Source organism: Gossypium hirsutum, chromosome A11, assembly GCF_007990345.1.
Source record: "Gossypium hirsutum isolate 1008001.06 chromosome A11, Gossypium_hirsutum_v2.1, whole genome shotgun sequence".
Classification (NCBI taxonomy): domain Eukaryota; kingdom Viridiplantae; phylum Streptophyta; class Magnoliopsida; order Malvales; family Malvaceae; genus Gossypium; species Gossypium hirsutum.
Window position 1 is genome coordinate 115,266,640 of NC_053434.1, and position 12,018 is coordinate 115,278,657.

General features: G+C 36.2%; 1 pseudogene; it reads right to left on the reverse strand.

Annotated features, from left to right (window-relative positions):
- Positions 1 to 11,815, reverse strand: LOC107955564 (disease resistance protein RUN1-like; annotated as a pseudogene).
- Between the last annotated feature and the right edge of the window lie 203 nt (positions 11,816 to 12,018).

Genomic DNA, 12,018 nt, shown 5'->3' on the forward strand with positions numbered 1-12,018 from the left:
TTAGGGTTTGAAATTCAGTATAAACGAAATAACATAAATGAGGTTGAAGCATCATTGAGCTCTCATACATTGAATCCTTAATTTGGAAATAATAGATGAACCCCGCACTGTTTTACCTCGTATTCTGAGGAATCAATCCAATCAAGGTAGAAATTAAAGGAAGCTTGATTGTAAAAACGCTTGTTTGATGCCTCACTTTTAGCAAACTCCCAAACTTCACCACCATATAAGAGGAACAAGTGATCTGACAATTGCTTTTCAAAATTCAAGGAGAAATAATAGCTAAGGACATGATTGTCGCCGTTACAGGATTTTAGATGACATTCACATACAATGTCAAAATTCGTATCAATAAAAGAAGAGTCAGGGAATGAAACAACAACGGAAGCAACGAAATTATTAGACCACCACTCTGAAGGCACTTGGATGTTTATGGAAGATCCTAAGCTTTTGAAATCAAACCATTCCGGAATTTCACTTCCAGGGACGCATGTAAGAATCTTAATTCTTCTTTTGCTTTCTGGGGGTCCCTGTTTGATTACAATTATTAGAAACATGATTGAGTATTCAGCATATAGCTATCCGAAAGAAGAAGAAGAAGCAAACCTGATGATAATCTTTTAGTACAGTGACCATATGCTCAAATGGCATCTCCAACTTTGGTGTTTCAGGACCGCTTGCAGCTTTCTGATCCAGTTGGAAGCAGTTCGTAAATAGCCAACCCAAGGATTTACAAAACACTGCTTGCTTCAAAACCTTCTCAATGCTTGAGACTTCCTCTACTGAAGTGCTGTCACCTACATCTATATCTTTCCCCACACTTTTCTCACCCAGTTTGAAGCAGTTGGTGAACATCAACTTCAATGAAGGGGCCTCAGCTGCATCTATATCCTGACAAAATAATGCTTGCTCAAAAAGCTTCTTAATGCTTGAGACATCCTCTAATGAAATACAGTCATTGTTAGAAATCAAACCCACTCCAAGCATAATCTAGAAGCATGAGACGTGGAGCAATTTTGTGCCATGCAAAGTGCTGAAATTTTAGCCATACAAAGTGCTCCATTATTGAGATGTTTTGTGGTTGGAAATTAAGTGGATTAATAGCCACATTTGTTGTCACTTTATCAGCCTATAAATAGAGGCTTGAACTTGTGTTGTAATGAAGAAAAATGAGAATAAAAAAGAAATAAGAGAAGCAACGTGAGTGAGAGTGAGAAGGTTAGCAAACCTTGAGTGAGTTAAAATCTAGCAGCAGCTAGACTATCTAGTCATTGAGAAAATATCTGTAATCTTCGTATTGTAATATATTGAGTGTGTAATAAAAAGTAAATTTTCGGCCCATCACGTTTCCAACAAGTGGCATCAGAGCTACGGTTCGGAGCTTGGTTCGGAGTTCGGTTCGTGTCCGGTTCGTGTCCAGTTCGGAGTACCTTTGGTGTTCATCTAACAAGTCGATATGGGCGACGTAATTCAGCTACAAGTTCCACAATTGACGAAGACAAATTATGGAAATTGGAGCATTCGAATGAAGGCTTTGCTCGGTTCGCAAGATTGTTGGGAGATCGTTGAAAAAGGATACATCGAGCCCGGAGATGCCGCTACAGAAGCAGCTTTATCAAATGACGCTAAGAAGGCGTTACGAGAAGCACGAAAGAAGGATCAAAAGGCCTTGAATAGTATCTTTCAAGGTATGGATGAATCAACCTTCGAGAAAATATCAGATGTGAAGAACGCGAAGAATGCTTGGGAGATTTTGCAAAAATCATTTCAAGGTGTAGAAAAAGCTAAAAAGGTACGCCTTCAGTCACTTAGAGCTGAATTTGAAATGTTAAAAATGAAGAGCTCCGAGAATATCGATGACTATGCCAATCGTGTAAAATCGGTGGTAAATGAAATGAAACGAAACGAAATGGAGAAACTCTTGACGAGGTAAGAGTGATGGAGAAAATTCTACGGTCACTCACACGCAAATTCGAGTACGTAGTCGTTGCCATCGAAGAATCAAAAGATTTGTCAAAGATGTCGCTCGAAGAACTTGTGGGTTCTCTGCAAGCCCATGAGCAAAAGATGAAGCTAAATGAAGATAGTGAAAATCTTGATCAAGCCTTGCATAGCAAGTTGTCCGTCGACGACGGAGAAACAAGTAATAACTTTAACCAAGGAAGAGGAAACCGCAGAGGATACCGTGGAGGCTACCGTGGTGGAAACAGAGGAGGAAGAGGATCACGAGGACGTGGAAATCAATCATATGGGAGATATCAAGAAAATAAAGATTATCAAACATCCAACCGTGGACGTGGATCTAGAGGTCGTGGCCGAGGCAGATTTCAAGAAAATAAATCTCAGGTACAATGCTACAACTGTAACAAGTATGGACATTTCAGTTACGAGTGCAGATCAACACACAAAGTGGATGAAAGAAACCATGTAGCAGTCGCAGCAGAAGGCAACGAAAAAGTGGAATCAAGTGTCTTTCTCACTTACGGAGAAAATGAAGATCGCAAGAGAAGTGTGTGGTATCTCGACAACGGTGCAAGCAACCACATGTGTGGAAGAAAGGAGCTGTTCACAGAATTAGATGAAACAGTTCATGGACAAATAACTTTTGGAGACAACTCACATGCAGAAATCAAAGGAAAGGGCAAGGTTGTTATAACACAAAGGAATGGAGAGAATAAGTACATCTCAGACGTTTACTACGTACCAGCTTTGAAGAGCAACCTGATCAGTCTTGGTCAACTCCTAGAAAAAGGATATGAAGTTCATATGAAAGACCGCTCACTCGCCATCAGGAACAAAAGTGGAGAATTAGTTGTTCGAGTTGATATGACGCGAAATCGTCTTTTCACCCTCGACATCGAGTCTGGAGAAGTAAAATGCATGAAGACGGATCTGAAGAATGAATCATGGTTGTGGCACTTAAGGTACGGACATCTCGGATTTTCTGGCTTGAAGCTGTTGTCGAAGACAAATATGGTGAATGGATTACCAAGTATTAATCATCCAGATCAACTGTGTGAAGCCTGTGTCAAAGGAAAGCAGCATAGGCAGAAATTTGAAGTAGGAAAATCTCGAAGAGCTAGAAGACCATTGGAAATTGTACACACCGACATATCTGGTCCGTACGACATTGAATCACTCGGTGGAAACAGGTACTACCTAACTTTTATTGATGATTATAGCAGAAAATGTTGGGTTTATTTTCTCAAAGCAAAATCGGAAGCCCTAGAAAAATTCAAGGAGTTCAAAGCAATGGTGGAAAAACAGAGTGGTCGATATTTGAAGATACTCAGATCCGATAGAGGAGGCGAGTATACTGCAAAGCTTTATGAAAGTTTCTGCAAGGATCATGGAATCATTCATCAGTTAACAGCCAGACGCACTCCACAACAAAACGGAGTTGCAGAAAGGAAGAATCGGACAATTCTGGATATGGCAAGAAGCATGATAAAAGGTAAACACCTTCCGAGAACTTTCTGGGCTGAAGCCGTTGAATGCGCAGTTTATCTGTTGAATCAATGTCCAACAAAAAGTGTAAGACACAAGACACCAGAAGAAGCATGGAGCGGTCACAAGCCAAGAGTTGGACACCTCAAAATTTTTGGATGCATTGCATATGCACACGTTCCTGAGCAACAGAGGAAAAAGCTTGACGATAGAGGAGAGAAGTGTATCTTTATAGGCTATGACAAAAGAAGTAAGGCCTACAGACTTTATAATCCTCTTACTAAGAAATTGATTATCTCAAGAGATGTCGAGTTCGATGAAGCGGATTACTGGAGATGGAGTGAAGAAGAAAAGAAAGTGGAAGGATTATTTTTCAACGAAGACGACAATGATGTCATCAACCAAGAAGAACAAGGCGATGATCAAAGTCCTGGTACAACAGCCCCTTCGTCACCAACCAGCAGCAGCGGAAGCAGCAGCTCAGATGAAGCACCCACAAGAACACGGAGTCTCAACGACATCTACAATTCTACGGAACCTGTAGAGACGCAGTTCGATTATTCACTATTCTGTCTAATGACAGAATGTGATCCAGTGACATACGAAGAAGCAATTGAAGACAATAAATGGAAGAAGGCCATGGACGAGGAGATTGCTGCAATAAGAAGGAATGACACGTGGGAGCTAACAAGTCTGCCAGAAGGACATAGCCCGATTGGTGTCAAGTGGGTGTACAAGACGAAGACCAACAAAGAAGGAAAAGTAGAGAAATACAAGGCAAGACTAGTCGCCAAAGGCTACAAGCAAAGACAAGGAGTGGACTATGATGAAATATTTGCTCCAGTCGCAAGAATAGACACAATTAGGCTTCTCATAGCGGTCGCAGCACAATACAAATGGAAAATCTATCAGATGGACGTCAAGTCTGCATTCCTGAATGGCTACTTGGAGGAGGAAGTCTACATAGAACAACCACCTGGATATAGCATACAAGGAAAGGAGGACAAAGTCTACCGATTGAAGAAAGCTTTGTATGGATTGAAGCAAGCCCCAAGAGCATGGAACACAAGGATCGACGAGTACTTCCGAAGAAATGGATTCATCAAAAGCCCGCACGAGCACACCCTGTACACAAAGAAGAATGGATATGGAGATATCATGATCATATGCCTATATGTGGATGACATGATCTTCACCGGAAACAATCCAGGTATGTCTGATGATTTCAAGAAAGCTATGACTAAAGAATTTGAAATGACAGATATCGGTGAGATGTCATACTTTCTTGGAGTCGAGGTGAAACAAATGCAAGATGGAATTTTTGTCTCTCAAAAGAAGTATGCGGAGCAGATTTTGAACAAGTTCAAAATGAAGGATTGCAAGCCAGTAGTCACGCCAGCTGATCCAGGGATGAAGCTAAGTGTTGATTCGACAAGGGAGTCGATAAATCCGACGTTGTTTAAAAGTCTCGTTGGAAGTTTAAGGTATTTGACAATCACACGACCAGATATTACATATGCAGTAGGATTGGTGAGCAGATTCATGGAGAAGCCGAAGCAAGACCACTTAATTGCTGCAAAAAGAATTTTGAGATATATCAAAGGTACGATGAACCATGGTTTATTCTATACCCACTCACAAGATTCAAAATTAGTTGGCTACTCAGATAGCGATTATGGGGGAGACTTGGATGATCGGAAAAGCACTTCCGGATATGCATTCCACATCAGTTCCGCAGTTTTTTCATGGTCGTCAAAGAAGCAACAAACAATTGCTCTCTCAACATGTGAAACAGAGTATATGGCCGCAGCAACTTGTACATGCCAAGCAATGTGGTTGAAGAATATTTTGGGAGAAATAGGTGTTTCAAATGAAGGTCCAATTACCATCTACGTTGACAACAAATCCGCTATATCACTTGCCAAGAATCCGGTGTCGCACAGCCGAAGCAAGCACATCGATACGAAGTATCATTTTATCCGAGAGCAAGTGAAAAACAAAAACGTGGAGTTGGTCCATTGCAGGACAGAAGATCAACTGGCAGATATTTTCACAAAGCCGTTGAAAGTGGAGACATTCAACAAATTCAAAGAGAAGCTCGGTATGAAAGTTGGGTTTGAGGGGGAGTGTTAGAAATCAAACCCACTCCAAGCATAATCTAGAAGCATGAGACGTGGAGCAATTTTGTGCCATGCAAAGTGCTGAAATTTTAGCCATACAAAGTGCTCCATTATTGAGATGTTTTGTGGCTGGAAATTAAGTGGATTAATAGCCACATTTGTTGTCACTTTATCAGCCTATAAATAGAGGCTTGAACTTGTGTTGTAATGAAGAAAAATGAGAAGAAAAAAGAAATAAGAGAAGCAACGTGAGTGAGAGTGAGAAGGTTAGCAAACCTTGAGTGAGTTAAAATCTAGCAGCAGCTAGACTATCTAGTCATTGAGAAAATATTTGTAATCTTCGTATTGTAATATATTGAGTGTGTAATAAAAAGTAAATTTTCGGCCCATCATGTTTCCAACAGTCATGTGCATCTAAATATTCCAGGCTTGGTGGAAGCTCTGGTAATGATTTCAGTCTCTTGCATTTCCTCAAGATTAACTCTTCCAACAAAGGAAATTGTTTGATGGTTGTGGGCAAGTCCTCAAGATTGCTTTCAGTTAAATCTAACTTCTTCAATGAGGATAACCCATGGAGATGTTTCTGCTTCACTGGTCTGCCTCCAATGGCAGTAAACAATTTCTCAAAGTTGTTCAATGTCAAGCTTCGAAGACCAATAAGATTGTCAATTGAGGATAGTAATTCCTTCAAAGCTGTTCCGCTTAAATCAAGCTCCCTCAACATCTCCATGGTCTCTAAGATTTCTGGAAAAATCTCCAATCTTGAGCAACCTTCAAGATAAAATCTCTCAAGAGATTTCAAATTATAAAGGCTGTCAGGAAGGCAAACAAGATTTTCACAGTTTTTCAATCTCAGATCATCAAGACTAATAAGATTGTCAATTGAGGATGGTAATTCCTTCAAAGCCGTTCCGCTTAAATCAAGAAAGCTTAACCTCTCCATGGTCTCTAAGATTTCTGGAAAAATCTCCAATGTCGAGCAACCTTCAAGATCAAATCTCTTAAGAGATTTCAATTTATAAAGGTTGTCAGGAAGGCAAACAAGGTTTTTACAGTTATTAATCTCAAAACCTTAAGACCAATAAGATTGTCAATTGGGGATGGTAATTCCTTCAAAGCCGTTCCGCTTAAATCAAGCTCCTCAACATATCCATGGTCTCTAAGATTTCTGGAAAAATCTCCAATCTCGAGCAACCGTTAAGATCAAATCTCTTAAGAGATTTCAATTTATAAAGGTTGTTAGGAAGGTAAACAAGGTTTTTACAGTTGTTCAATCTCAAAACCTCAAGACCAATAAGATTGTCAATTGAGGATGGTAATTCCTTCAAAGCCGTTCCGCTTAAATCAAGCTCCCTCAACATCTCCATGGTCTCTAAGATTTCTGGAAAAATCTCCAATCTTGAGCAACCTTCAAGATAAAATCTCTTAAGAAATTTCAATTTATAAAGGCTGTCAGGAAGGTAAACAAGGTTTTTACAGTTGTTCAATCTCAAAACCTTAAGACCAATAAGATTGTCAATGGTAATTCCTTCAAAGCTGTTCCTGTTAAATCAATCTCCCTCAACATCTCCATGGTCTCTAAGATTTCTGGAAAACTACACAGATTTTTGCAGTCATAGAAATTTAAATAAGTTAGCTTCTCCAGACGTTGAAGAGATGAAGGAAGCTCACGCAAGTTAAAACACCTGGAAAGGTTTACCTCTTCAAGATTTGTGGCGCTTGAGAGGTCTGGGATTCTTACAAGGTTCTTGGACATATTGAGATTGATCACCTTCAAATTTACTAAATCCTGCATGCATCAGAACGTAGTGTTTAATAAATTTGTGTACATTGGAGGACTATAATGCAGCAGATGTGACCAAAATATCAAGAAAGTGCAACAACACACTAAACTATCATTCCAACCCATGGCTCAAATTTTGGTTTAATCTAGATTAGATTTCCCTATAAAAATTTGAAATTATGGTGCTGCCTCGGTAGGTCATTAACTTTCAACTTCAAATAATTAAAATTTCATAAAAACGAGTACAAAATTGATTATTTATTTTTAATTTCGAATTAAAATTCTTTATTACTTCTTTAAAATAATAAATACTTATTTTATAACACGTGCCCCGCACGTAATATTATATAAATAAAAATAAAAATGATCTTATATTATATTATATTAATTTCAAAATATAAATAAATATAATAAAAATTAAAGCGTAATATCAATAAAAGTAAATAAATAATCTTTTATCTTCTATTTTTCCATATGCGTTTAATTTATAAATTATTTTTATTATGTTATTTATCATCTATTATTATTATTTTATAATTATATTAATAAATTACATATTGGATTAATTGATGAATATGAGCAGTTAGTGTTCATAGCATAAAACAAAAATTGATATAATACTTTATTTCTGAGATAATAGTAAAGCGCAAAAAGAAAAAATAAGAATTGTGATTGTTGAAAGTTATTCATATAAAATACCCCCCAAAAAAAAAGTTGATTATCTCAAAGAGAGTAATATATATCATCAAGGAGTTTCATAATTAAAAGTTTTAAATTAAAGCTAATTGAGTCTTAATTCGATTGATATCGACATTGTTTTCAATGCAAGAAGACATGAGTTCAAATACACATTTTCTTTCTAGTTAAGGGTTGGGGAGGAACTATAAGTAGTTTTAGGCATTTTATAAAAAGAACAAATATTTTAATAATATAAAAAATTAAATCTTTTAAAAGAATTTCTATATACAACAAAATAAATAAATTTAAATTAAATATTTTAGAAATATATTTTAGTGAATCACTTTTAATTGTTAATTTTTAGTTTAAACTTATGTGCATATTTAAATTATAATATGACAACTCAATTCAAAATTTTAATTGAAATGCAATTAAAATAATTTTATTATATTTTATTAATATAAAAATTCAAAATTTAAATAAAACATAACATAAAATCTAAATATCAATATCAACAGAAAATACATATATAACCTTTCTCTATTTCAACATTTGCCATTATATACTATCAATATTTTCCATTATATATTTTTGTTAATTGCTAATTAGAAAAAATAGCAAAGAATTTACTATAAAAAAATTGCATTTAAATAAAGAAGATCTAAATAATTTTGCATTTAAATATTTTTTTCTTTACTCCAATAATGAAAGTCTAATAATTTTAAATTCAAATAAATTAATAAAAATTATAGATTTAGATTTGATGAATTGTAACAGAAATTAATATCATGTAAACTCTATTTTTAATTATTTATCAGTTTAGGCATAAAATAATAAAATATTTCAAGGAGTTTCGTAATATAAAGGATTCTAACTCAATTCATTTTTTCCCCAAACATAATCCGAATTAATTAACGTCATAACTTCTTCTTCTTTATGCTAAAATAACTTAAATATTAGTCATATTATGAAAACATAACAAAGGGGTAGATTTATATGTGGAGGAATCTTTATATGATCAAGAAATGGAAATGGAAACTTGCTTGCATCAATCTACAAAACACCATAGCTTTATGTCAAAAGAAAAAAGAGTACCTGTTTTCCCTCCCAGAGTTGTTCAAGATGGCTCTCCCTCATATCAAGTTCAACTAGGTACCTTAGATCAAACTTGGTGGGCAAAGATCTCAAAGGGTATCCCTCCCAGTAAAGGTACCTTAGCTCCTCAGGAAATGATAAAAGCCCTTTAAAAAGTAGGATTCTTCCACAAGAATTATATAATTTGAGAAATCTAAGCTGTCGCATCTTCATCAAGGCTGTCGGATCCAATTCCAACTTTGGAAGTTTGGACATATCAAGTACAATGCCTGTGAGCGTTTCCGTTCCCTAAACCCAAGAGCAGTATATGGAGTCAAGTTATAGGCAAAATATGAACTCAAGATAATTATCATATACGTGTATGTATTTTATACAAATATGTGTTCGAATAAGAATCAAACATGACGGTCGGACATGCATATCTCCAGAGAAAATGAAGAGTGATAGGTAACATAAGTGAAGGAAATGAACAGGGCCCTTACATTCTTTTCTGATAGCACATTATAGCTGTCCTCAGGAATCCACAGCCTACGGCATTTTTCAGGCTTGAAAGGTGATTCATTGCGTACAATATTCCAACCCATCTGTTGCAATAAATCATGCATTGCTATCTGATTTTTTGAAACAGATATAAGAGATTTATCAATGAGGTTCTCAATCCCCGAATATGCAGAGACATAACAAGCATCCATGATCCATGTTACATGGTCTCGATCCTTCCCTTTAAAGAAACAAGCAATGTCAAGAAACATTTCTCTCTTCAAAATCTAGTGCATGAAAACTCCATTTCAACACATTCTGAATGTCCTGCTTAGGAAATTGCTTTAGTTTCTTTACTTCACTTTCCTGGTAGCTTTGGGTCTTGCCACGAAGAGAGGATCCGATAAGTTTAATAGCTAAAGGGTTTCCATTGGCAACACTTAAAACCATCTTCGATAGCTGCAACTGATATTCTATAGGATGACTGCTTTTGAAGGCACGTTGACAAAAGAGCTGAACAGATTCATCTCCACATCTAATTCCTCCACTTCATAAATGCGAACTGGATAAATGTCAAAGTGGATAAGCACTTGTTTATCCCTAGTTGTAACAATGACTCGACTTCCAGGGCCGAACCAATCGGTTCCTCCGATTAAAAACTCGAGCTGGCTTAATGTTGACACATCATCACAAACTATCAGAACCTTCATCCTAGAAAGCCTGTCCTTAAGAATGCCTAATCCGATTGTGAGCGTCGAGATATCTAAATTTTTATCTCCTAATGTGTTTGAAAGAAGTTTCTGACGCAATTTTAATAATTTTCTTCGTTCATCATGTTCTCTCACGTTTGCAAGAAAGCAGCAGCTTTGGAAACCATTTGAAACATGGTGATAAATGGCGTCGGCAAGTGTAGTTTTGCCTATACCTCCCATACCCCAAAAGCCTAGCATTCGAAAATCCGGGAATCCGTCTTGAAATAATGACAAAACTTCCTGCATCCGCCTTTCATTTCCAACTAAACCCTTTAAATTAGCGCTTGAGGTTCCACAATTCAATTTCTTCACTATATCTTCGACAATTTTATCTATCAGAGTTGAGTCAGGCCTATATATTAAATGAAGAAACAAATTACAGGAGAAATAAAAAGGAAATAGAAGTAAATAAATAAAAATAATAAAGTAAATCCAAGTTTAGCTCAATTGATTCATAGGGTGACTTATAAAAAGAAGACATTCAAATACAGATGTAGAATTCAAATTTCACAATCTACACCCCTTTTTAAATCCTCAAATTTTAACTTTTTTCTTTGAAAATAAATATATCAATAGATTTTAGACATGAGAGAATGGTATGAAGGTATAGAAAACGCAACAAACAATAACATTGTTCAAGAACAGATTCTTCTTATTTTTTCTCTATGCCTACAAAATTATGGCAAAAAAAAAAATTAAAAGGGAAAAGTTAAGTCTTTCATATCAAGTATCTGCCCCTCAACTCGAATCTGGGTAGCATAAATGAATCACTGCTTGAAACAAAAGTCTGTTTAATCTCTCTGCTTCCAAATCTATATATGGATATATTTAAAAAAAGGATTGAATGTAAAGAAAAGGAGTTGCAATTACCGAGTGACTTGTGAATCCCAACCGGATAATTTGCCAGCTGCAGTCAAAGCACTTCTCCAGGTTTTCACCTTTTCAAGCTCATGCTTGAAATTTTCTTCATGCTTTGCAAATGCATCTGCAAAACTCCCTCTTTGGTTCCGTACATCTCTTGGGTCTACACCGTAAAATACAGGAACAATCCATTTGTTGCAGTCCATGATCTTGACCAGCTCAGCCAAGCACCATTTGGAAGAAGCGTAGTCTTTGGAGAAAACAATGACTGAAACACTGGATCCTTGAATGGCCGTCAACAGTGCCCCTGAAATTTCATCTCCTTTTCTAAGCTCCTCATCGTCTATAAAAGTTTGGATATTCTTTCGACACAAATCTTTATACAGATGACTCACAAAACCATCACGAGTATCCTTGCCTCTGAAGCTAAGGAAAACATCTTATGTCCTTGCTTTGATCATATCAGCAGCAGCAGCAGAAAAAGAAGAAAAAGAAGATCTTGAAGCAAGCATATTGATGTTTCACTGGATTTGATGAAAGATAATTGGATTATGAGTAAAGCTATTGTGTTTTAAGATAATGACTCATAGATTTGGTTGTTTCTTAGAAACTCATAGCCATACTACGACTTTACACAGTACATCAACTGCTAAAGCGTGTGGGACCTAAAACTAAGTTGTCGAACTATCATTGAAATTACATTTCAATTACAGTTCAATTACTTTCAATTACACAGTACACACTATTATTTAATTAATTTTAAAATTTTAAGAATTTAAAATCATTTAAATTATTTAAAAAG